The sequence below is a fragment of the Triturus cristatus genome, chromosome 6 (assembly GCF_964204655.1).
Source record: "Triturus cristatus chromosome 6, aTriCri1.1, whole genome shotgun sequence".
Taxonomy (NCBI): Eukaryota; Metazoa; Chordata; class Amphibia; order Caudata; family Salamandridae; genus Triturus; species Triturus cristatus.
Window position 1 is genome coordinate 558,829,599 of NC_140589.1, and position 25,108 is coordinate 558,854,706.

The window sequence follows — 25,108 nt, forward strand, 5'->3', positions numbered from 1 at the left end:
TGTGAGTCTGTCCGTGGGATGAACAGGGTAGGAGATGGATAGAGGAGGGAAGAGTTTAGAACTGATTATTTTGGAGTTCATAATAGTAAAAGAGGTTTAGGATCAGTCAGAGAGCCTATTAGTTGGATGAATAGGATAAAGGATGGGTAGAGGAGGAAAGAGTTTGGAAAGAGTTGTATGGGATTTCATAGTAGTCAAACAGGTTTGAGATGAGTCAAAGAGTGGAGGTGGGGGATATTTGGAAGAGGAATAGGTGCTACAATATATCCGCGGGTTACTGGGTGGCAGGATCACTGACCGATGGAGGGATGACGATGTTATTCCAGATGTCTATGAGCTACTTTTAAATGATGAGGCCCGTAATTGGCTTTTACGGTATAGCGAGCCCAGTTATTATAAAAAAGTTAAATTTAAGACTTTGGGAGCAGCAATAACGGTTTGGACTACAATCAGGAAAAAGCTTGGACTGGGTAGAATGAACTATTACACTCCTTTATTTATGAATCCATCCTTACCTGAGGCTTTTAGTGATAGTGTTATGAGGCGGTGGGATAGTTTGGGTGTTAAAACAATCGGTGACATCACTGACCCCAATGGCATTATTACTTTTGAATGAGCGCAAATCTTGTTTAATTTGGAGCGCAGGGAATTTTTAAAATTTTTACAGATCCGGTCGACCCTTGTAAGGAAAAAAGGGGGCCCAAGAGCCTTCAGCAGAGACACAGTTATGGAAAAGGTGCAAGATCCTAATGGGTGTTCTATTACACAGCTTTATAGTGAGCTAAATCAACATCAGAATGATGATCTGAAAAAAAATTCTGAAAAATGGCGGGGGAAGCTGAATATTGAAGGAAGCGAGTTTTTAACCTCACTAAAACTAGGTTGCACGGTTTTAAAGGTGGCCAATCTTCAAGCTCAACATTTTAAAACTATATTTGATCTCTATTTCACCCCAGCAAGAATAGCTCAATGGGGTGGGACTCAGGGCATTTGTTGTCCGCGCTGTCACAACAATGAGGCTGACATGTTCATATGTTTGCCTCTTGTCCCATATTGGATCCCTTGAAAAGGCCGATAGAGCACTTTATGGGTCAGATTTTAAGGATCCAAATAAGTTTAACAAATGAACTGATGGGAAGCAGGTGCCCAAAAGGACACGAGACGTTTTTGGTCTGTCCTTAAGCAGGGAAGTGGGGGTAATCCTGACAAACCCCAAAACTGGGTTTCGCAAGAAGCATGGGTTGAGCATTTTGAGTCCCTCTATGCTAAAGGAGCGGATTTGTGCGTTACCCCTGAGTTTCAATTTACCTTTTACAAGGAAGAAGCCTTCACTTTGCGTGATGTTGTTAATGCTCTAAAACTTGTGGTTCCAGGAAGGGCGCCCGGGATGGATGGAGTACCTGCTGATATCTTCTTGTGTAATAGCGAATCCTGGGGAAACTATATTCTAATTTTAGCTAACTTGATCGCTAGAGGTGCACCGATTCCCACCTCCTGGAAAGGCGCCGAAATTATCCCGGTGTTCAAGAAAGGGGACAAGTCCCTCCCCGCTAACTATCGGCCAATCAGCCTGATTGATACCATACAAAAAATTCTAGGCAGGCTGATCTTGAACAAAGTGTTGGATTGGGCTTCTGAAAATTCAATCCTCTCCCATTTACAAGCAAGATTTAGAGCCCGAATAAGCACCATTGATCAGGTGTTGCACTTCGCTATGCTCCATTGGAAGGTCGTATTCTTAGGGGGGGTAGTCTATATGCTGCCTTTATTGATCTTAGGGCAGCATTTGATCTTGTCCCACAGGCATCTCTATGGGATGTCTTAGACAAAATGGGTATGCCACCTGCTCTACTTTCCCTAATTGCCAGACTTCATGTGGATAACTTTGCACAGATCAGGTGGGGTGGTGTAGGACAAGTGACTAGTCAATTCCCTATTCAGAAGGGGGTTAGGCAAGGCTGTGTTCTTGCGCCAACCTTATTTTTTATGTATATCAATGATGTGGCCAATTTATTAATTGATGCAAATGTAGATGCCCCCACATTGGCAGGTGCTAAAATTCCTATGTTAATGTTTGCCGACGATTGTCTTATTATAGCCAAAACCCCAAGCGGTTTTCAGAAATCCTTAGGTATTTTCGAGGACTTCTGCTCAGCTTGAGGGCTTGAAATAAATGTTTTAAAATCAAAATTCATGACTTTTAACCAGTCCAAATCTTTCAAGGGCAAAATTTATATGAATAATCTGCCATTGGACCAGGTTCAAGATTTTATTTATCTAGGTATTTGTATCCAACACGATTTGGGATGGAAGAAGCAAATAGATTTGGCAACCCTCATACATTCCCAACTCTCTGGTGCGCTGAGTAAAGAACATATCCAATCTCTGACTAAACCAATTGACCCTGCACTTCGTGTGTATGATGGAAAAGTGGTTGGTGCGGCGCTCTATGGAGTTGAGTTATGGGGATTTGAAAACTTACACAAAATGTCTACTTCTGAAAATAGATTTTTACGAAATCTTACCAAACTACCTCCGAGTACTCCTTTGTGCCCTTTGTTTTATGACTTAGGAATGAGACCAATAGCACTAATTGCCTCGTTTCGTCCAATATTGTATTGGCGGCGCTTATGGGTCACTCCAGAACTTAGGCTCTTTGCTCTTGGTCTTATGCATATTATTAAGTTGGATACCTTCCACAAAGTAAAGTGGCTCCACAGGATATATGAGTCGCTTAAGGACTTGGGCCTAAAAGACTTGTGGGAGGATCCACTAAATGCTAGGTTCCCGCCTAAGAAAGTACTGAAGGCCTTGTATTGGGAAATGGTGGCTATTCGTGTCTATAGAAGTACAGCCCCGCTCTCATTAACAGGTGTATTTTTCAACTTTTATTTATTTATTTATTTGCAAAAAAAACCCCTTTATTGATATATAGGAAATGGACAGGTCAGATCGCTGTGAAATCCCATAGCAATGGGATGACCCCACTGGGCAGCAGGGCAGTTCAGTTGTCTCTTACACGGCCATTCAGCCGACATCCCGGGGGACCGGCGGCATTTCAATAAAAACATCACACATGATAGACCAGACATGATGGCTTCTGAAAATGGAGGCTGTATTAATCCCCAGTCCACACTACAGCCTGTCGTGTTTGAATGGCAAGCCTAGCATTATCCACCCTCGCCTACAAACCTGGTCTAGGTCCTGAGAATTTGTAACCATGTCACAACGCCCACCCCACCCACCACACACTCGCTGTCTCCTCCTTCGTTCCATTTACATACATACACGTCTGCAGACCTTACTTCTAGCAGTGACCAGCCAGTGCGCCCCCCCCGCTTTCAGACCGTTTACAACCCTGCAGCACTCGTTCACATCCCGCATGGCCCCGTCTAAAGAGCGCCAGTCATATCCGAGTGGCCCCCCACCACCCCCTCAACACACCAGCGTCCATCCCAGCTGTTACACCAGCATCACACACCATCATGCGTCCGTAGGGTCCTGATCTAGTACCACACCCCCCTCCGCCCCGCTGTGAGCAGTGGTTTCTTCGCTCTGTGTCTCCCCCTGACCGGCCGTTTCGGTGACTCCGACAGTCAAGTATGTTCTATACAGCCCCCAGAAGTTCTTGGGGCGACTTTTCGGGGGTAGCAATTCGCTGTATGTCTCCACCTGCGTGCTGCAATACAGCATGTCCCTGGCCTATCGTTTCTTAGTAGGAAGTGGCCCTCTCATCCAGCAGGCCGCCACAACTCGCCGAGCCATTAACAACGCCATGTCTGTCAGACGTCTCAGTGCTAGTGGGAGAGGCCTGGAATAGCCCAGCAACGCCAGCGCCGGGTTGGGTTGTATCTCCGTTTCTAGTATCTGGCTCAATTCCCGAAACACCGCCGTCCAAAACCGGGCTACACCCGGGCAGTGCCAGGCCATATGCAGGAAGTCTGCCACAGGGGAATGACAGCGCTCGCACTCCGCTGTTGGGCGAAGCCCATACCTATGCAGTCTCTCAGGGGTGTAATAGACCCGCTGTAGGTACTTAAAATGTATCAGCCTGTGCCGACCATTTAAGGACACCTTCTTGGTACTAGAGCAGCAGTATTTCCACATCTCGTCCGTAATGTCCATTTGGAGGTCGGTCTGCCAGTCTCGCCGTGCTGCAGAGCACTGGTGTGCCCTGTGCTGGTCACCAATTTTTTTGAGGGTCGTAACCAGTTTGGGCGGCGCCACCGTTTTAATGACATAGGTAAGTTCCGGGATTTCCGGGGGCTCTGCCATGCCCGGCCCTAACAGGGCCGACAGCGCACTACGGACCCTATGAAATTGAAAGCGCTGGAGTAGCGTAGTCTCAGATCGAGTCGAGCCGATCCGCTCCCATGTCTTGACCACTCTGTCCAGAAACAGATCCGCCATCCTAACGACACCCAAAGCGCTTAATGCCTGCAGCACTCCTGCCTCACGCAGGGGGGGAGCCACACCGCCCATTCCACCTGCATCAGCGGGGAATACAATAGTTCTCGGCCTTGCGCCCTCATTAACGCATGCCACGCGTGATTCGTGGCTTTAAGCAAATCCAATGTTCCGACGCTGCGATCCACCGGCTGGAAGACAGTCGCCGGGAGGGGGAGCGGATCTGCAAACAGTCGCTCCAATAGCACGTGCGGGACATCCGAGTTGGCATGGATCCACGTGTGCCACCCTGTAATACCTTTCCAGGTCAGGGCCTCCAAGCCCTCCCATCTCATAAGGAAGCGTCAATACCTTCCACTGAACTCTGGGTTGTTTACCACCCCAGGCCAGCCGAACAAGGGTCTGAGTCAACTGCGCGAAGAAAGCCTTAGAGAGCACTATAGGGATGTTATTGAAGAGGAACAAAAATCTCGGTAGGACCACCATTTTCATGATGGCTATTCTGCCCATCAGCGACAGGGGGAGCCTGATCCACACCTCCACATCGTCAACGAGGTTGGAGTAAGCTACTCCGTAGTTTTCCCTTAGCAGAACCTCCGGATCCTTGTGGAGCCGAATCCCCAAGTATCGGATTGAGTCAGTCGTCCACTGCAAGGGGTATTCCATAGGGAACGGCAAAGTAACCGGAGTCGGCGGGAATGCCAGCGACTTGCTCCAGTTCACCTTGAGGCCCGACAGGGCCCCAAACCGGACCACCTCTCTCAATATGAAAGAGATTCTCCTCCGGGTCGCGGACGTAGAGCAGCGTATCGTCTGCGTAGGTGGAAATACAAATCTTATAGGAGGGAAAGTTAATACCCTCAAATCTGTGATATTCTCTCATTGCGCACGCCAAGGGTTCCGCCACTAGCGCATAAAGGAGGGGGGAAAGAGGACAGCCCTGCCTGGTCCCCCTAGAGACTTCAAAGGCCTCCGTGACTTGGTCACCTATTCGCAACCGGGCAGTAGGTCTAAAATACAGTGCTCCAAGCATCTGCAGAAAAGGCTCTCCCAGTCCGAGTTTCCTCAAGACCCTCACCATAAAGGGCCATTCCACGGAATCGAACGCTTTCTCCATGTCTAGGAAGAGCGCTAAAGCCTTACACTCTGGACGCACATGCTGCATGGCCCCAAGGACTGTGCGGATATTATATGTGAGGTTTCTGAACGGGATAAAGCCCGCCTGCTCCGGAGCCACGAGCTCCGGCACTAGTAGCGCCAGGCGCGTAGCCAGAACCTTAGCGTACAGCTTGGCATCAACATTTATCAGGGAGAGCGGCCTGTAGGAACCGCACAGGTTAGAGGGTCTCCCGGGTTTTAAAATGGTAACTAACAGAGCCTCTCGCATCGTGTCGGGCATGCAACCTTCCTGGCATATATCATCAAAGAGAGTCATAAGGTGCGGGAGAAGCTTATCCTGACAGGCCTTAAAAAAGGCCACCATCAGCCCGTCCACTCCCGGGGCAGTGCCCGCTTTCATGCCCCCCAGAGCCTCCAGGATCTCATCCTTTTGTATGGGCAATGCCAGGAATTCCCTCTGGGAGTTAGACAAAAAGGGCATTTTAATATAACTGAGGTAGTCATCTATTTCCTCTTCCATTTGGGAGGGCTTAGACTTATATAGTCCGGCATAATAGTTCCTGAATTCGTCTATAATCCCCGTCTCATCGGTGATCACTTCCCCTGAAGCAGTGACAAGCTCGTCAATGACCAGGGGCCGCCTAGCGTTGCGGAGTATCCCCGCTAATAAGGAGCCCGGGCGCTCGCTCTCCCCGTAGATGCGGGAGTAGCATACTTGCCCATATGTTGCACCTCCCTGTCCGCTTTGCTATTGTATTCGGAAACCAGCTTCTGAATCTGAGCTGCTACCTCGGGGTCCGCGGATCCCCCCTGGCTCCCTTCCAGCTGCGCAAGTTGCATCTCCAGAGCCCCCAACCGCTGCCGTATGGATTTAAGCACACCCGAGTGCTTAGCCATAGCTACACCGCGAATAAAGGCTTTAAACGAGTCCCACACCGCTTGGAAACTCCGCACAGACCCTGAATTGATCGCGAAGAAGGAGTCTATGTCGTCCGCCAATTCCCCCCGAAACACCTCGTCTAACAGTGAGTAAGGCGGCAGCCTCCACGTGAACGGCGGAACTCGCTTGACCGGAGTAGCCAGTACCAGAAGGAGGGGGGAGTGGTCCGACAAAGTACGCGGTAAGACCTCGCACCCCCTGATAGCCACCAGTAGTGACCGCGAAGCTAGCCAATAGTCTATTCTGGTGTGTACGTCGTGATATGCAGAGTAATGCGTGTATCCCCCTTTCCCAGGGTGTCTGTGTCTCCAGACATCCACCATGTCAAGTCTAGTCAGCTCCGCCTGCATATGCAAGGCGGCAGCCGCCGGGCGGCGCATCTGCCCCGAGGAGCGGTCCAAGTCCGAGTTGAATGTGAAATTAGGGTCACCGCCCCACACCATGCCAGCGTGCTCGTATTGCCTGCATTGTGCCACCAGCGTGGCGTAGAACTCTGTGGTATCATAATTGGGGCCATACACATTGACAACAATTAGATCATGGCCTTTCCCGACGCACCGCGCGATTAAATAACGCCCGTCCGGGTCGGCGGTCAGCAACGTCAACCTCAATTTCGATCGTGGGTTCACCCATGTGACCACCCCTCTAGAGTGTGACGTAAAGCCCGCCGCCACGCTATTGCCCGTCAGCCCCTTCGCTGATAACATTTTACTAGTAAGTGGGAGGTGGGTCTCTTGTATTAGCGCCAGGTCAATGTGGTGCCTGTGGAGATAATTCAGTACTTTTCGGAGTTTGCGGAAATCATTCAACCCTCTGACATTCCATGTCAACGCTCTAATGGCTACTTCACCGTTGTCACCAGTCAACACTCTGAAATCAGACATCCCTGCAAAGACATACCGTAACCTCTGCAACTAAGGGCCTAGCGGGAAGCACCGCCCACCAGTCACCGCCAGACAACATAGATCGAACATGCGAAGATAGGACAGTAGACTTGTCTCTCAGCGTATCGTGTGTATCCCAGCCCCCAACCCCAAAGCGTCCCCCTAACCCCCATCCCTCCTCCCACAGCCGACCACCCCCAACCTGGCCAGACAGGGCCCCGTCCCTCCCCCCTCCCCCCCACACAACAAACACATAGAACCTTCCCCAAACCGGCCCCCGAAGGGGCCATGTAAGCTAACAGCGCTGGGGCAGAGGCCGCCGGAGAACAACTACCCCAACCTTTCCACAGGCCACAGTATAGACATGCCCCCACACCTTTGCCCCAAATATCAGTACAGCTCGAGCCATTGTCGCCCTCCCTCCAGTAGATCTAGGGGGGTCCCCAACACTCCCATCGGGATCGAGTTGCCCCGTCTAGCGATGCATGCCTGCCAGTCCAAAGGAGCCCCCATATAAACGTCCAGGCCCGCATCCGATAGTCTCAGAAGCGGGCCAGCACAGCAAACGTGAGGAATCAACCTAGTGGGGACCGCTCAGTGATAAAGTCCACGGGGCAACCCATCTGGCGGCCAGCTAGAGCAAGCAGACCGGCCTCCCCAGACCCCCCGGGTCTAGGGCCGTAGTGTTAGGGCACCCTCAACATATCAGAAAGGTCTCACCCAGCAGCGGCCGCGAAGTCCTCAAGTGTAGTCGCCGCCTCCTCCGCCGCCACACAGCTCCAGGAGTCATGTCACCGCCGGGGTAGCGGATGCCCCCCGTCAAGCTTGCAAACCCAAGCCGAGCGGCAGTCTGCAAATGGAAGACACAACCAGCAATCTAATCCTGTTCCTCCAAACTGGAGGCATCCGCGCAAGTGTCAATGCGGCCCCGCGGGCCACTCCGCTGTTCCTTAGACCACTCCTTTAGGGATCGCTGCAGCTCCCTCGGGTCCGTGAAGAAGTGCGAGTGACCTTGCCTGTTGATCCGAAGCTTCGCCAAGTATAACATAGCATAATCCAGGCCCAAGTCGCGAAGTTGTTTTTTATAGGGTGCGAACTGCCTCCGCTCCTCTTGGACCTTCGCCGTGAAGTCAGGGTAAATGGAGATGTCCATCCCTTCAAACTGCAGCTTCCCTTTTTCTCTTGCCACCCGCAGGGCTGTGTCTCTGTCTCTATAGTTCAGCAGCTTTGCTATAATGGGTCTTGCAGGTGCTCCGGGCTTGGGGCGGGGGCCCAGCGAACGATGGGCTCTCTCGACAACAAACATAGGGGAGAACACGTCCTCTCCCAGCAGGGCTTGCAGCAGTTTTTCCACGAAGGGTTCCATCTGCCCGGTGTGCGTCGACTCCGCCACGCCCGTTATGCGAATGTTCGACCTCCTCGAACGGGCCTCCAAGTCCTCCGACTTGTCCTGAATGACCTGCAGCAACCTGCTAAATTGTTTGCGGTCCGAATCCCATTCCGCCTGCGCCTCCTCCACCTGCATCATTCTCTTCTCGGACATATCTAGCCGTTCCGCGTTCTTGTCCACCCGCTCTGACATGCGGTCCATGCGGTAGGTGAGCGCATCGAGCTTGGTGCCTATCGCAGTCAGACTTCCATGCAGCCCCTTTTCCATTGTCGCTAACATTTCTTTGATGTCTGCGCACATAGTGCTCTCTGAGGTAGCACTGCAGGGTGGCATCTCCGGGACCACAACGTCAGGCCCCTTCGGCTTGCGGGGGTCAAAAGATAGTTTGGGCTGGGTCTTGTCCCCTTTGCCCATGGCGGTTCTGAGGGTCAGCGTCCCCGACGGTCCCACCGCTCCGAGTCAGACTCCAGCTCCAATCCGGGGGACCACGCAGCAAGCAACCCCAGCGAAGCAGGCCAAGGGGCACACCGCCACACCCCACCAATGTTCAAACCGCTGGGCTCTCCGAGGTAGTCGAGTCTGCAAGGCCACCAGGCCCCCGACTCCGAGTCGCAATGCCGCTCCCTGTTCTCCTCTCGGCCCCTTTCTCGAGCGAGCCCGTAGGGCCCCAGGCAAGCCTTCGCCGCTGGCGGCTCACGATCACCGCTGCAGATCCGAGCAAGGCGCGGGTCTCCCCGCTCGGGTAGGATGCTCCACACTCCTCCGCGTTGTCCGCTTCAGTCCGGCACCGGGAAGGCACCCCCGGAGTGGCAGCCGGCCACAGCCAACAGCGAGGCCCACTCACACAGGGCCGGCGGCATAAACGCACCCCAGTCCAGGCAATCGCCCCGCAGGCCTCCCCGAGACACGCAGACAGGCCGCAACTTGGGTCGAGGGATCCAACTCTCCGGGCACCCACCGCAGTCTACAGCTCTGCCGTCTGGTAACCTGGGCCACCCTCCTCGCAGCCACGAAGCAGGTACCAGCTCCCCGCCGAATAGGGGGCAATGTGAGAAGGCACTCCAAGGACTAGGCACGCCGCGGGGCGAAGAAGAGTAGCAATCCCTCCGCTATCCCCGCTGTCCAGGGTAGCGACCTCGGGTGGGAGGGGGTAGGACGCCACCACCAAGGAAGTCCGCAAGGGTCCACGCCACCTAGGGAGCAGGTCGCGCCACCGCAACTCCCCCCGCCTGCATTCGTCCAGCAGAAGCCTCACACGATTCTGAGGGGGTCGCGGTGGTGTCCAAGGGAGAGGATGCGGTCAGTGCAGAGTCACAGATGAGCCAGGGGGGCCCGCCTCCGTCCGCCAGCCCCCAGCGTCTGCCCCCTGCTCAATTCAGGTGTTCCTCCAGTCACCTCGGCGCAGAGGGTGCCTCCGGGCAAGACCCCCCTCGTGTGCAGTTCGCCGCCAGTCAGGATCCACAGGGGCACCAGGGGCTTCACTCGCAGCAAGCTACCGCTGCCGAGGGGCCCGAGGCGCGGTCCAGCTGGAGGGGGGGGGGGAAATCTCATGTCACCCGCTCCTCACCTCCTACGGGTCCGCACGCGTCCGCCGCTCCCTCCGGAACAGCCAGCACCTCAGCTCCGCCGTCTCTCTGCACCGAGGCCGACGGCCGCGTCCGACCGGGCCCGCCCCCTCCAAGGTCGCCGCACGCCGAGTGACACACGCCGGGGAGAGCCGCAGGACAGCTCGGGGACTGCGGCCCAGTCTGCCAGTCGAGACGCCGCTCGTAGTAGTTGTCCCTCCGGGCTCCGCCGGTCGCCGCCGGAGATCTCGGACGGGGCAGCCAGGTGTAGGAGGGAATCCCCCCACCAGTGTACTCGTCAGCTCTGCTGTGAACGATAATTTAACGGATCGTTTAAGGGCTAGAACGGGGAGCTCTGTGCTCACACGTCTACCATGGTCGCCGGCAAGCTCCGCCCCCGTGTATTTTTCAACTTTAAGGACACGACCTCCCTGGCAACTTTTTGGGATGACATCACAAATCCTCTGGATAGGAAGCTTTACTTCCAATTCAGAGTTGGCAGTCTTCCAGTTAGAGAGTTTTCATCTAGATGGGCCTTGAATAACACGCTCAATTGCCCGGGTTGTACTACACCTATTGAATCTGTTAACCATTTCTTGTTTCAATGCCCATCTTATGTAATTCCGCGAAGGGCCTGGTTAAAACCAATGTGTCGACAGCTGGGCACGAGGAATGCCAAGGTGGCACTGAGAATCCTGCGTTCTACTGAAATTCCATTCATTTACATATCTGTTGCTAAATTTCTTGGAAGGGCTTGGGTGATTAGGAGCAAATTGTTGGCTGGGTAAATCATTCCTAACCCTGAAATGTCCATCTTTTTGCAAATACCTCTTATTTATTGTTTTAACCTATTTTAACATGTTTTTCTATTCTGGACTTATATTAATTTGTGTACGCTTTTATGACAATTGTCGAATAAAGCTAACTTGACTTGACTTGAACTAATGGTTTTAGGTGTGGCTAGGGATGGGGTGCAAGTAGTTCATCGTGAGTTTATATTTCCTGCTATGGTTGTCGCTAGGATATGTGTGGCATCTGCATGGAAGGATTCTAATCCTCCTACCTTTCAACAATGGATGTCACGGCTTTTAGCCATACGTAGTTTGGAAAAGGGCTTATACGAGAGGAAAGCCAGGAAGCTGGGGATGCTCATCTGGGCCCCACTAACAGATTGGAAGACTAGACTTGAGAGGTCGCAGGTATAATTCCTGGGTTTAGAATTCAGGATTAGGTCTTGATTTTGAAAGCTGGCCCATCCTCCTTTTTTTTTTTTAAGAACTCGCCGATCGCTTGCTTGTTTATTAGTTCGGATTGTCTCAAAGGGCTAAGTCAATTCCTATCCTTTTCTTATTAGTGGGTAACGTAATATGAATTTCAGGGTTTTTTTTCCTTTCTTTTCTTTTTCCTGCTGTTGATTTTTTCTCTTAGATATATTGGTTAGAAAATTTGTATAATATGGTATTCTTTTTTTGTAATGATGAATAAATAATTGATGGTGAAAATAAAAAAAATAAAAAAAGGAAGAGGAATAGGATGAGTCATATAGTGGTGATTTGATGAGGTTTGGGGCGAATAGTTATTTTTTTCCCTTCTCTGCAGTGGAAGGAAAATATATAAATACTCAGATGTTGAAATAAATTGAAAGATTTGATCCATAAAAACTTACATGGTGAGTTTGGTGCCTTTTGAAGAGGAAGGAGGTGAGAGCAAGCGAGTCTTGGGGTAGCATTTTGGTGTCCACCTCCCTATTTACTTTGTATACTTAGCTTATACTATAGCTGAGCTTAATTTAGGCAAGCTCTAGGAATAGGTAATGGAGGAGGAATTCTACTAACCCTCAACAGGTGTCATCCAGGGACTGTGGATGGGGGAAGAGTCGTGAACCTGAAATGTGAGAAGGAAAATGGTTGCTCCCAGGCGGATGTATGTCGTTACAACGCACACTTTTACAACGCATGCACTTACAACGCATTTTTTACAACGCACAATCCATTACAACGCATGACATTACAACGCATGACACTATAACGCATTTTTAAAAACTACCTTTACAACGCATTTCCATTACAACGCATACTACCATTACAACGCATACCATTACAACGCATAATATTAAATTGCATTTAAGGTAAGTATTAGTTAAATTGCATTTAAGGTAAGTATTAGATAGTATAGGGGTAAAAATTACTTTTCTACCTCCAGGGGGTGCAACAGTAGGGTAAGTGTTGGATAGTATAGGGGTAAAAATTACTATTCTAACTCCAAGGGGTGCAACAGTAGGGTAAGTGTTGGATAGTGTAGGGGTAAAAATTACTATTCTAACTCCAGGGGGTGCAACAGTAGGGTAAGTGTTGGATAGTATAGGGGTAAAAATTACTATTCTAACTCCAGGGGGTGCAACAGTAAGGTAAGTGTTGGATAGTATAGGGGTAAAAATTACTATTCTAACTCCAGGGGGTGCAACAGTAGGGTAAATGTTGGATAGTATAGGGGTAAAAATTACTATTCTAACTCCAGTGGGTGCAACAGTAGGGTAAGTGTTGGATAGTATAGGGGTAAAAATTACTATTCTAACTCCAGGGGGTGCAACAGTAGGGTAAGTGTTGGATACTATAGGGGTGAAAATTACTATTCTAACTCCAGGGGGTGCAACAGTAGGGTAAGTGTTGGATAGTATAGGGGTAAAAATTACTATTCTAACTTCAGGGGGTGCAACAGTAGGGTAAGTGTTGGATAGTATAGGGGTAAAAATTACTATTCTAACTCCAGGGGGTGCAACAGTAGGGTAAGTGTTGGATAGTATAGGGGTGAAAATTACTATTCTAACTCCAGGGGGTGCAACAGTAGGGTAAGTGTTGGATAGTATAGGGGTAAAAATTACTATTCTAACTCCAGGGGGTGCAACAGTAGGGTAAGTGTTGGATAGTATAGGGGTAAAAATTACTATTCTAACTCCAGGGGGTGCAACAGTAGGGTAAATGTTGGATAGTATAGGGGTAAAAATTACTAATACTTACCTTAAATGCAATTTAACTAATACTTACCTTAAATGCAATTTAATATTATGCGTTGTAATGGTATGCGTTGTAATGGTAGTATGCGTTGTAATGGAATGCGTTGTAAAGGTAGTTTTTAAAAATGCGTTGTAGTGTCATGCGTTGTAATGTCATGCGTTGTAATGGATTCTGCGTTGTAAAAAATGCGTTGTAAGTGTAGTGCGTTGTAAAAGTTGCGTTGTAAAGGTTGTTCCCCCTCCCAGGCACATGGATGCCTCCAATCGGTTGAGAGATGCCAATTCTGAAGAACATACATACCTCGTGCCCCCCACCCTACACCCATAAAGCTGTTAAGGGGCATGCTCCAGTCCAAGAAGGTGGCCTAGAGGAGGAAATGAAATACCAGTATTTGTAAACCGCACAGCTACCTCTGAAGTGGTGTCCCAGGGCTGGGGGCCCTCGGGAAGATTAAGCAAGCTATTGCCCAGAGTCACATGGTGCTGGGCAACCTCCCTCCGGTACCGGGGATTGAACCGTGAACCTCGTAGTCCGGAGTCAGGCACCCTGGCCGCTGCACCACACCATGAACGTCATGAAGGACTCAGACATGTCTGAAGACAAACATGGAACAAACTGACCATAGCGTGTTACCACAAGGGTAAAATGCCCCTGGATTTGAACCTGAAACTGTTGCCCAGTTCTTAGTTTGCATATGTCAGAGGATTTTTACCACGCTATGTCCTCTGAGTGAGCCTCAGTGTAAAAGGGGGTGTAGTAAGGCAAGTAGGCTTATACAATAAGTTATATGGCAAAGGTCATAAAATTCTTGGACACATAGTTATTAATGCAGTGTGGCGCCTTCAAAAATGGTAATCAAACTATGTGTACTTTTTCACCAACATTTATTTTAAATATTCTTTCATGAAACATTCTTATTTGCACCGTTACTTCACATATGCATTCTTCATATTATCATTTGTGAATGCATCATATTTGTCCATATCCATGCCGAAGCATTTCGGACTAATTAGTCCTTCAGGGGCTTAAACACTGATCTACAACACACAATTCAAACAAACAATATATTTATAATGACGTAAGAAAGATCTTAAAAAAATTAAATAGCATTTTTAAAGCCAGGTTCATCCTCAAATCAGTTAGAACCACCTTAGTTTCAGTGTGTTATCATCTGTGAATAGTACCAAAACCCCAAAACTATAATTAAACACTGTGGACATAAACCAAGTCTAAGTGCTCCAAATTCCAGATCAATTATGAGACAATCTTTTTGCAAATGAAAAACCTAGGTGCAAAACCAGAAAACCTAGAAAGTAACATGCAAACCACCCCTGGTTAACCTTCATTACATTTGTGTCAAGCGCCATAACCAAGCCATTTTCAGCATGAATCCATATAATTTCCTGATGTCCTAGTGAGAAACTCGAAGTTACTCATGGATGATATGCCTTATTCACTCCATGCTTAGCAAAAAACGAGAAAACAACCTTTATTACCGCTACACCATTATCATGCATTTAAACGCCAAAGTGAGCCCATGTGCAATCATGCACTGACGGTCCAGAACGAGTTGTTTCTGCAAATGTAAGGAACGTGAGTGACCAAAAAATATAAATGAATCGTAAAATAATTCCCCCTGAGTGTGACATGCAAACCACTCGTTGTGTCCTTGCATGTGTTTTAAAATCGAGTAAAATAAACTTCATGGCCACTGCACGGCCACTGTGAACACGAATGTGTTCTTGGACTTAAGGTTCATAAGGAACCTCAACTGTTTACACAGTAGTCACATGATGAGTCATCTCAGGGCAGCCATCTCAGAATAGCAAACAAATCACTGAAAAAACATACTACCGCACATTCCACGAAACTTCAGTACCGAGATATACAAAAGCCATCGAAATTGCATATCTTTCAGGATGCCTCAACTTGACAGAACGTAGTTACACATTCAAGTAAGGTCCATTACACATCTACTCATAAAATAAAGTAAATATGATGTACATCAAAAAGAAACATACTTCAAGTGTTCCCTCAATTTTTACACATTAAGCATATTGGTTACCTCATCTATTAAATGTAACAATATCAGAAAAAACAATTTAAAACTCAAACATCATGTTTCATATAAAAAACAAGACGTTTCTATCCTGTTGTTGAGACCCCTAGGTTGCTCAGTATCAAGTCTGCATATCCAAAATAATTCTCTTTGTATGAGTCGACCTCTGCATTTGTTTATTTCAGGATTCTGTTTGATCTAACACCCGAAATCTCAATTGCACAATCTCAATTATGCAATGTTGTGCCTGGATGCGTTAAAGTGTGTAGCCACTGTAGATGTAGGAGAACCTTATTGGATATCACATTTATGTTTTGTTATCTTCAGTTATAAGCTCCTTCAGTTTTATAAAAGTCCGCAAGGACATTTAATTGAGTAAATACAATTCTGCATGCTGCAAATACTCCGAAACCTAAATTTAATTACATTTCCATTGTGTGCGTGTGTGATAGTCACCCCTTTTATCAAGTTGTTGCAGTGGACACAATTAGAACAACGAAAAGTACCAGGATTTATGGTGGTCCTAAAACCGGTGGTAGGGTAGGATATGAGTTCTTCCAAATTATTTGATCTTTTATATCTAAAAAGGGGAGGATCTTTGAACAGGATACCAAAATCCAGTGCCCTGTGTATACCCTCGCATCTTCTTCTAAAAATAAGTTTCAATTTGCAACTACTGGTGGAATAGGTAGATACAAAGGCCATTCTTGGTTTTGTGCTTCTTGTTCGTTTCATGAGTAGTTGTTCTCTACATAAATGAATAACTTTTGAGAGAGAGTCCTCTAAAATATGATCTTGATACCCTCTGCTTTTAAATCTCTGAAATTGTTCCTCTATGGCTTTTAGTAATTCAGCAGGTTGTGATATGATCCTTTTCAATCTTGTAAATTGAGAGAAATGTAAATGTTTCTTAAGCTGTTCGGATAGAAACCATCATAAAAATGTATGACACTTTTATTTGTGCTCTTTCTATAAATGTGTTTTGTGATTAGATGTGCCTGTATACTGACCATCACATCCAGGTATGGTATTTGGCACTTGCTAGTGTTGTGGCTGATAAAAATGTGTTAATTTTTCTGATTCAAAGGCAAAGTTTTTAACTCCAGTTACTCAACTGGTTCACTCCAAATAATGTAAATATCATCGATATATCTTACATACATTAGCAAAAGCTTAGCCTATTCTATAACTTTGTATATGTGTTGTTCTTCAGATGAGGCCATGAAGGTATTAAAATATGTTGGTGCACCTACAAATCTCATTGATGTGTCACTAATTTGTAGAAAAAAATATCTTGCCATTTGAAGTTACTGTGAAAAAGTGAAAAATGAAGAAGTTGAAGAGGGAACACTTTGTTCATGGCCATGTCTTCAGACAGTAAAAGAAGCCATTCAACTACCTTCACACCTTGATTGTGTGGAATACTTTTAAATAGTAAATCCACATCAATAGTGCATAGTACAATTTCCGAGTCAGGTGGGATTGTGAGAATTTTTAGTCTGTTCAAAAATCCAGTATTTTGAAAAGTGATTACCAATGGTGTGCTTAAGTAAAGTTATATCCTATTTAGTTCAACAAGTAGGCGTAGGCCACCTCTCTCCAAATAGGTTAGGTGCTGCCTTCAGGGCAAGTGACCTTACCCCTCTCTGGAGGGTAAGGTGGCTCTGACATCCAAAAGCACATGTAAGATGCCGGTCTTCTTACTGAAATTCATGAAGGACCCGAAAAAGAGAACTTAGAAAACACGCAAAGTTAAGCTCTTGGACATTATGGACCACCTCATCGAAATACTTGTAAGGACAGAGGAGATTCTAGCTAGATGGGTACAGCAGGCTGTTTGTTTTCTGGGCAATGCCAACTGTGCCCTGCCGATGGTGTGCAAATGCTCCTTACTTATTAATGTAAAGCCCAAGCTCAAGGAGGCTGGTTCAACTGCTGAAGAGGGCATTTTTGGCAAACCATTTCTGAAGGAGCTCACTAAATTTGTCACAGCCTGCTTTTCCCTAGAAGTCCAGGACCCTATTGGGAAGGTTTACACCCAAATGTTTTTGCCAGACCAGGGCACGGCAAGGGATTCTCAACAGCCATCAAAATTTCCGAGGCTTTTAAAAGAATCAGGTCTTCCTGAGAGGTGGCCATTACCAGAAGCAGTCCAAGTTCAGCTGGTCCTTCTCAAACAGTAAGGTCATGACAGAGGTGTCCGCAGAGCCTTCAGAGGAGTAGTTAATGCTCCAGGGGGCTTTCAGATAAGGATTATCGCTTTTTCTTGGCTGACAGAGTCGCATTAACAGAATTTTTAATTGAAACCAGTGGGTTTTGAGAGGGTATTTAGATGACTGGCTGTTCCCCCTGTGACTAGCCCAGTGGCTTCTGGACTAGGCGGACTCCAATAGATTATGCACTCACACCAGGCACCAAACACCTTTCCTGAAACCCCAGTGAAGATCTCTGCTGTTTGTAGGACCGATTGGCCATTTTCATTCTTTAGGTTGTGAGTCTGTAGGCAGTTCAAACTGCTAGTTGGGTTTCTTTGACGGTATACTGAAACCCCATTAACATTTCTCCAGCAGCATCTAAAACTTAAATAACAGCAGGGCAAACCCAGAACCCCCTTTGTAGTGTAGCATTGAGAACTCCTACTTTTTAAAGTTCTTTTTGGTAATACTGTGATTGCTGACCCTGTTTGCTTATGTGATCCTTTCACAACAATCATTAGTTTTGGGTCCATTGAACCACCAAGTTGCAAGAGGTCTTTGCTAACATCTTCATCTGCATAACACAGGCCTTAGAACCACATATAAATTGTTTTTATCGGGTTTAGTGCTATAATGCTATAATACTGTGTGGAACAGGATGTCTGGCTAGTAAGGTGCGAGAGGCTCCATGTTTTCCTGTTCTTTTAATAAATTCATGCGTAGTATGTTTTTCTTATTTGTATTTAAAATAGACAACCAATTATTAACTTTTATTTAAGTGTTTAACTGTGCTCTGAGTATTTAACCTCCCAATATCTCCTTAAGTAAGCCCAGGACGGCTTGCCTCGTCTACCCTAAGAAGGTCAACAGTGGAAAGAAAGTACCTGGTCATTCAACTTGGATTCTACAGATAACCAGTTTTAAATGATACAAAATGTCACATCTGGTACTCCATAACCTCTAACTGCGTTAGGACCTACAAAAGAAAACATACTGAGCTGCTAGAATGATACAATCAATTGCAGCTTATGGACACAGTAGACATAATGGCATGGTCTTTCAAACCCTCACCACATATCTACTGCTCCAACTCACCACAGTGTCTCAAATGCTCCCTCTAAAGCCAGGTAAACGGTTCAACAGCTTTCAGTCACTGTCTTGCTCCCTTCAAAAGCATCTGAATCATTTGTTCCAGGCCATGCTAAGAAATATTTTTGGCAGTAGAGGGAGGTGGCTGCTCTGCTCCCTGTCAATCTTGACAAGATGCTGATTGCCTATGCAGCATGGATTCTTTCCCACTACAGTCAGTCTCAGTCACACCTTTCCCTGACCTCCAAGCTGTTTTCCTGTAGTGGGCTACAACATTCACCTGGAAAGTAAACTCTGACTTGGAAACCTGCCTGGCCACGGAGACAGTACCATTCCTTCCTCTCACACTACATCAAATGTACCCAACAGAAAAATACATGTCAGCCCTGCAGTTGCATGAACGTACAAAAACTGAGAAAGAAGGAGTACATATTGTCATTGGGTGGAATTCATGGAAATTAAAAAGTGGATTGCCAGCCAATGACCCGGAATGGATAACTGACAAGGGGACATCAACGGCCCAGAAAAGAGGTGTAATCAGTGATTATTAGCTTCCAACAACTCCTCATTCCAAGTCACTGACTTCGATCCATTAAACTGATAAGAAGGTATGTATGGCTGAGCATCCTCTCATGCTCTCTACATCACTTCAGTATTATGCATTGTGACATACGTCACACAATGGTTGGAGCATGTTTTTGAAATTCACGCACCTCAACCAACATCTGCCATATAGATCATTCTACATCTAACGCCCTTCCAACCACACACCGATGCATGGACACCCAGAAACCATTGAGAATCTGAGCACCCTGTGGCCTCATCAAGGGTATGAAGTGCTAAACAAGTGCTGCGCTGCAATACAATACAATACTTTATGATCATTACTGATGGAAATCCGTTTCCATCTATATTGATAGGATGGGGAAGGTAATTGAACAAAATTAACCTACAAAACTACAAGAGAGCAGTGGATGTATCAAGAAGACAATAGGGAGAGATATCACACAAGGAAATCTCAACAAAAGAATCACACACCACGTTTGAAATCAGGAAGTTGCAGAGGGAGGTGTAAAGAATTACATATTGTTTATTAAATGTGTACTTTGAAGAGAGTCAAGTAACCCAATTAAAATATAAAATATATTCTGACAGTTACTGGAGATAATTATCACCCTTATCCAGGAAACAACTAAGACAATAAAGAGTCACCAAAAATGAGAGACAAGACAATTAAAAAACGTTAAATTTCCAGGTCAGGAATGAAGAATAGGCATTGTTTAAAAACATGTAAAAGAAAAAACAATGTAAAAATACTGAAGGAAAATCAAACACATACCTTAAGGTATCTCAAAACTGTATTTTCAATTCAATATTTTCAATCTTTATAAATGGCATAGCTTATTTTTCAAGCACTTTTCACTCAGGAAACCCTGAAAATTAAAGGAAACTCTTTCCAAGGCTTAATTTACTTGAACCGCACCAGACATTTGGTACTCTGCAGTAGCCCAGGGAGAAGTTTATAGACCTTTAGACGAAACATCGCCTTTTCAAGGTATGCTAAAAATATCTTCTGCCTCAAACACCAGCTGATTGAATGCAAAACCTGTCCCACTCTTATTGCCATAAAATACTTTGTGTGACAAGCCCTGAGCATTTCTGCAACACATGGAATGCAGGAGCTAAAACAGAAAACTCTTATAGTCACCTCTTCAGGCATACTCTGGCAAATATATCCCGACTTCTGTGCTTTTATACACAAGCGGGGAGGGCTGGGAAGCAGCAGGGCGGTGTATTTGGGAGGGGCAGGCATTACAAATGAAAACACATGCACTCTCATGGAGTGCTGAATGATAAAAATAAAAAAGTAGTCCCTAAATGTGAACAGTGGAAGGCTACAAGTCAGCCAATCAAAAGGATGGTGAGAAGGATACTCTTCAGGGAGGGACAAACACAAGAAGGGAAAGACAAGCCATAACATAAGAAGCAAGCAAATGAGTGATATTGAAGCCAACCAATGGCAGGATCTACGCCCATTCTATGTTTTTAGTATGGTCCACAAAATGCTTTGGCCTGCAGGCAACTAAAGCAAGTCTGGTTCGTAGTGAGACCTAAACATTGATGTGTCAGAAAGCACTAATCTTGTACTTTGGACCCAATGGGAGAGATGAACTTGTTTGTCTCTTACCGCCTCTACTAATGACCACAAACACAAGAATATGAGGGCTAAAGGTAGGAATGGACATAGTGGAATGGGATAAGAGGGACACCAGACACACTTGGCTCCACCACTCTGAAGTATGAATTCTGCTGGTGGGCACTGATGTCTGCAGGGCACAGTGGGTATTTAAGAGTAATAAGAGATAGCTTAATAATATTTCATGAACGTCTTGCATCTAACTATACCAGCACTATCACTTACTGGTATCTCTGCTTAACTACATCCCTTTAATTTGATGTGGAAGGAAGGGGTTCTTAACTGTAAATCTAGTTCTCTACCAGGCAAATCTCCATTGATTCATTGAATCTCCATTGAAATCCCCAGAAGGGAAGAAACTTGTCTCACTGTTGGATTAGATGGTTTCTTCAGATTGCGACATTTTTGAAGGATAAATAATTGTCTCTCCTCCGAAGGACACACTTTTGTTTGTATTGTGTCTAGAACTGTACCCAGGTAATACAGGGATTGAACAGGTGGGTATTCAGACAAAATAATGAGTTAGTAGTATCGACTGACACAGTTATCAAGTTGTAAATATCGTGACACGAAAATATCGATACAACAAACAAATGATGGACGGAATGCTGACAATGCATACATTCTCCCCCAGTCAAGAGATCTGGGTTAAATCCATCGTTCTTTTGCCCACTACACCACCCCAGTTTAGACATGGCCATATGCAAATCAGTCTTGACCCTGTGCCTCATGGGAACAGTCCAGCCCGAACTGCCAAGCCATGTCTTCCCTGGACCGGAATCAAGCATCCTAGGACAGGTTTCTGGCTATCAGCCGTCATCAGCCAGGATAGCTTGACTCCAGTGGCGTAGTGAGCACGGGTCCCACGTCTGGGAATACCCATCCCACTTAGGGCGAAAAGCGTTACAACAAACAAATGATGGACGGAATGCTGACAATGCATACATTCTCCCCCAGTCAAGAGATCTGGGTTAAATCCATCGTTCTTTTGCCCACTACACCACCCCAGTTTAGACATGGCCATATGCAAATCAGTCTTGACCCTGTGCCTCATGGGAACAGTCCAGCCCGAACTGCCAAGCCATGTCTTCCCTGGACCGGAATCAAGCATCCTAGGACCGGTTTCTGGCTATCAGCCGTCATCAGCCAGGATAGCTTGACTCCAGTGGCGTAGTGAGCACGGGTATGATGGATTTAACCCAGATCTCTTGACTGGGGGAGAATGTCTGCATTGTCAGCATTCCGTCCATCATTTGTTTGTTGTAACGCTTTTCGCCCCAAGTGGGATGGGTATGCCCAGACGTGGGTCCCGTGCTCACTACGCCACTGGAGTCAAGCTATTCTGACTGATGACGGCTGATAGCCAGAAACCGGTCCTAGGATGCTTGATTCCGGTCCAGGGAAGACATGGCTTGGCAGTTCGGGCTGGACTGTTCCCATGAGGCACAGGGTCAAGACTGATTTGCATATGGCCATGTCTGAACTGGGGTGGTGTAGTGGGCAAAAGAACGATGGATTTAACCCAGATCTCTTGACTGGGGAGAATGTCTGCATTGTCAGCTTTTCTGTCCATCATTTGTTTGTTGTAACGCTTTTCGCCCCAAGTGGGATGGGTATGCCCAGACGTGGGTCCCGTGCTCACTACGCCACTGGAGTCAAGCTATTCTGGCTGATGACGGCTGATAGCCAGAAACCGGTCCTAGGATGCTTGATTCCGGTCCAGGGAAGACATGGCTTGGCAGTTCGGGCTGGACTGTTCCCATGAGGCACAGGGTCAAGACTGATTTGCATATGGCCATGTCTGAACTGGGGTGGTGTAGTGGGCAAAAGAACGATGGATTTAACCCAGATCTCTTGACTGGGGGAGAATGTCTGCATTGTCAGCATTCGGTCCATCATTTGTTTGTTGTAACGCTTTTCGCCCCAAGTGGGATGGGTATGCCCAGACGTGGGTCCCGTGCTCACTACGCCACTGGAGTCAAGCTATTCTGGCTGATGACGGCTGATAGCCAGAAACCGGTCCTAGGATGCTTGATTCCGGTCCAGGGAAGACATGGCTTGGCAGTTCGGGCTGGACTGTTCCCATGAGGCACAGGGTCAAGACTGATTTGCATATGGCCATGTCTGAACTGGGGTGGTGTAGTGGGAAAAAGAACGGTGGATTTAACCCAGATCTCTTGACTGGGGGAGAATGTCTGCATTGTCAGCATTCCGTCCATCATTTGTTTGTTGTAACGCTTTTCGCCCCAAGTGGGATGGGTATGCCCAGACGTGGGTCCCGTGCTCACTACGCCACTGGAGTCAAGCTATTCTGGCTGATGACGGCTGATAGCCAGAAACCGGTCCTAGGATGCTTGATTCCGGTCCAGGGAAGACATGGCTTGGCAGTTCGGGCTGGACTGTTCCCATGAGGCACAGGGTCAAGACTGATTTGCATATGGCCATGTCTGAACTGGGGTGGTGTAGTGGGCAAAAGAACGATGGATTTAACCCAGATCTCTTGACTGGGGGAGAATGTCTGCATTGTCAGCATTCCGTCCATCATTTGTTTGTTGTAACGAAAATATCGATGGCAAGAACATGGAGGACAATAATAACTATTTTAAGGTAAGTAATATCGATTTTTTTAAATATAGAAGTCATTATTATCATGTGCAAAAGGTATTGTTTATGTTTTTTAATATATGTGTTAAATTTGTAGTAGTTATTTATTTAATTGTTTTTTTAGTTCTGTAGCGGGTTGTGGGTTTATAGAGGAATAGGGTGGGAAGTAATTTAATTATAATAAATGAATGATTATTTTTAATGTATTAATATTTATTTGATTGATATTTTATAGCCTTAATTGTGCTTTACAATGTTTTGGTAAACTTTATGTGTGGGGTTTCTAGGGGTGAAAGGTGAGAAGTAATTTATTTTTTATTAATTATTAATTTGTTGTTAATTATTATTAATTGATAATTAATTATGGTAATTGTGTAATTGTTTGTTGGGGTGCGGGTTGTGGGGTTTATGAGGTATAGGGTGAGAAGTAATTTATTTCTAATTAATAATTAGTTGATAATTAATATTAATTAATTACTTAATAATTAACTATGGTAATTGTTTAATTACCTTTTTTGTGTGTGGGTTTTGTGTTATAGGGGTAAAAGGTGGGTAGTAAATGAATTTTATTTACTCAATAATTACTTGTTAAATACTATTAGTTATTTGGGGGCGTGGTCTGGCCGCGCTGCGAGATGGCTGCTTGTTGAGCGCGTTCCGCCGTCCGAGAGAGTGATCCTGCCACAATCCTAACATACGGATGGTCATCGACAGATAAGATTGCCCGTTACTTGCCTGCGGAGGTGGAATAATTTGGGATCCACAGCGGTGGCTGCTGACTGCAGCTGCGGCGTTCCAGGGACCCAGACACGGTGGGGCCTGCCAGAAATCATCCGAACCCCCTGGCGGGGACAACGCATGTGAGCTGCAGATCGGTGCGCTGAGCCTGACTGCGTGGGTCCAAATGACTCACCGCTGACTCAATAAGTCGGCTCTCCTGCTCCCCTGTGCGGCCGCTCCAGGACGGGGTGTCGCGCACATGAGAGGCTGACGCAGATCTCTTGTAGGAAGATCGGAAGTGGTGTGAGGGCCGAGTGTACCTGCCGGAGGGCCCGTGGTTCAAGGTGATCCCCCCCGGGGTATCGGGTGAGTGCAGAAGCGGCGGTCCTACCCAGCGGGGGGGGCGACCGGCCCGGTCTCCAGGCATGGAGAGCGGGCGGCCGCCATTTTGGGGTCAGGCGGATCGGGACTCCACGCCTTGGGCACCAGGCCATAGTGCTGAGAGTCTGCGGTTGACCCCCCCCCCCCCCCGAGGGGAAAACAAATGACAGTGTGCTAACACATCTTCCCCCTACTGCAAGTGTTGGCCCCCGTGGACGGGGATAGAGACAGCCCGGCTGTGCCATCACTAAGCGAAGCCCACAACTGTTAACAGAGACCCCAGGGTGATCCACCAAGTAAGGGATAAGCACGCACTTACAGTGCACTTACAAGCACAGGTGTGGGCAATTGTAGGCAGACGCTAAGGAGACATGCCTCAGAAGACATAGTCACTTCCAAGCCAGAGAAGCGCCCTGCCCACACAATACGCAGGATTGGTCCGCAGTGGCATCGGATACCAGGCGTGGTGGTTTAAGCCCCGGGGGGACCAAATTGGTGATCGTGTGGGGAGCGTTGCACTTGGGATACCTGACTGTGTCATTCC

General features: G+C 47.1%; 1 protein-coding gene across 1 annotated transcript in view; it reads right to left on the reverse strand.

Moving 5' to 3' along the window:
• LOC146817393 (uncharacterized) overlaps window positions 1–25,108 on the reverse strand; it is a 1,110,110-nt gene that overhangs the window by 253,127 nt on the left and 831,875 nt on the right. The gene's annotated exons all lie outside the window — the stretch shown is intronic.